This window comes from Tenrec ecaudatus, chromosome 8 (genome assembly GCF_050624435.1).
Source record: "Tenrec ecaudatus isolate mTenEca1 chromosome 8, mTenEca1.hap1, whole genome shotgun sequence".
In the NCBI taxonomy this organism is placed as follows: Eukaryota; Metazoa; Chordata; class Mammalia; order Afrosoricida; family Tenrecidae; genus Tenrec; species Tenrec ecaudatus.
In genome coordinates, this window is record NC_134537.1 from 96,216,449 (window position 1) to 96,218,081 (window position 1,633).

Here is a 1,633-nt window from a genome sequence, read left to right on the forward strand (position 1 = left end):
CCTTGAGTTCTTTCCGTGTAAGACACACTAAGTGTGTTCTTCCCTTTTGGTTTTCTAAGTCTAGGTATTTTCACCTTGTATTGTCATATTTGGCTTTGTCACCTCCTGTTGCCCTTTGACAGTTTCTGTTCAGCTCTTTGACTTCATCATGTCTTCCATTGGGCTTAGCTACTTCACAATGAGTGCACATTTCAGAGTCTCTTCTGTTATACACTTTGATCTTTTCATTGTTTTCCTGTCTTTCTAATGACTTTTGCATTCCTCATGATGTTCTTGATGGTGTCCCACAGCTCTTCAAGTCTTCTGCCATTAGTGGTCAATGCAGCAAATCTGTTCTTAGATGTAGCCCCAGCAAAAGTTCCAAGTTTTTTGCAGCTCGGCCTTGCTTGGGTTACATGCTCATTCCGGAACCAATCATTATGACCAGAGGAGGTGTAATAGAATTGTCCAGGTGCGGTTCATTTGCCCAACTCTGTTATAGAAGATGACGGAGAGTCGAGATCTTGAAGCACATAGGATGCATTCCCCATAAGAAACGAGAGCTTTATAACCAACAAGAAGAGAAGGGAATAATATGGGCAGGAGCAATGAATGCAACCACAATTTGGTGCAAATAAGTTCTGGGTGGAGGTGAGAATAGAGCAGCTTATAAGAATGCTGACTGGAAGAGCGCACTTGCCTGGAGGGAGGTGGCATGGCATGCAGGGGCTCTTGCCACATTGGATGGGCCAGCCGGATGGGTAGTCAAGCTGGAAAAAGTGGTCAACAGAGGATGATGGATTGTTTTGAAGTCTGGCCATATCTCCCGAGATGGGAAATGACATAGAGCCTGCAAGCCTGTTAGGGTATTTCACAGGCAACACTGTGGACTATGAGAAATCTGAGAGGTATACTGAGAGCGACAAATACATGCTTCTTCAGCCAAGCGCAGCAGAGCACCAGCCTAGGAGTTGCAAGAATCAGCAGGCATATGTGTATGGGAGGGGTGTTAGTCCGGGTAGACTAGAGAAACAAATCCAGGGAGACTCATATGTGTATATGAAAGAGGTTTATACAGAAAGGCCCTGAGCCTGGCCGAGTGCTGGTGACGCGGAGCTGCAGGATCGCTTCAAGATGACAGAGGTGGAAGAAACCCTGAAGCGACTGCAGAGCCAGAAGGGTGTGCAGGGGATCATCGTGGTGAACACGAAGGCACTCCCATCAAAAGCACCATGGACAGTCCCACCACCTCACAGTACGCCAACCTCATGCACAACTTCATCTTGAAGGCCAGGAGCACTGTGCGAGGAATCGACCCCCCGAATGATCTCACCTTCCTCCGAATTTGTGCCAAGAAAAATGAAATTATGGTTGCACCAGATAAAGACTGTTTCCTGGTTGTGATTCAGAATCCAACTGAATAAGCTACTCGGCTCCTTAAGTTAGCCCTTAACTTAATCCCCTTGCCCCCAAGCGTTAATCATGCCAATCAACTACAAATGGAATCATACACTCGAACCAATCCTGTGACCAAGGGAGAGCTGCTGCCTCACCCACCTCACCTGTGGAAGGAACCCTCTGCCACACTTGTGGCTGCAGAGGAGGTCCCCCTGCTGGGCCTTCTTCCAGGAGACCCCCCCACCCCATCCCCCGT

General features: G+C 48.0%; 1 pseudogene; it reads left to right on the forward strand.

Annotated features, from left to right (window-relative positions):
• Positions 1-1,113: 1,113 nt before the first annotated feature.
• On the forward strand, positions 1,114-1,403 carry LOC142454421 (dynein light chain roadblock-type 1 pseudogene; annotated as a pseudogene).
• The last annotated feature ends 230 nt before the right edge of the window (positions 1,404-1,633 follow it).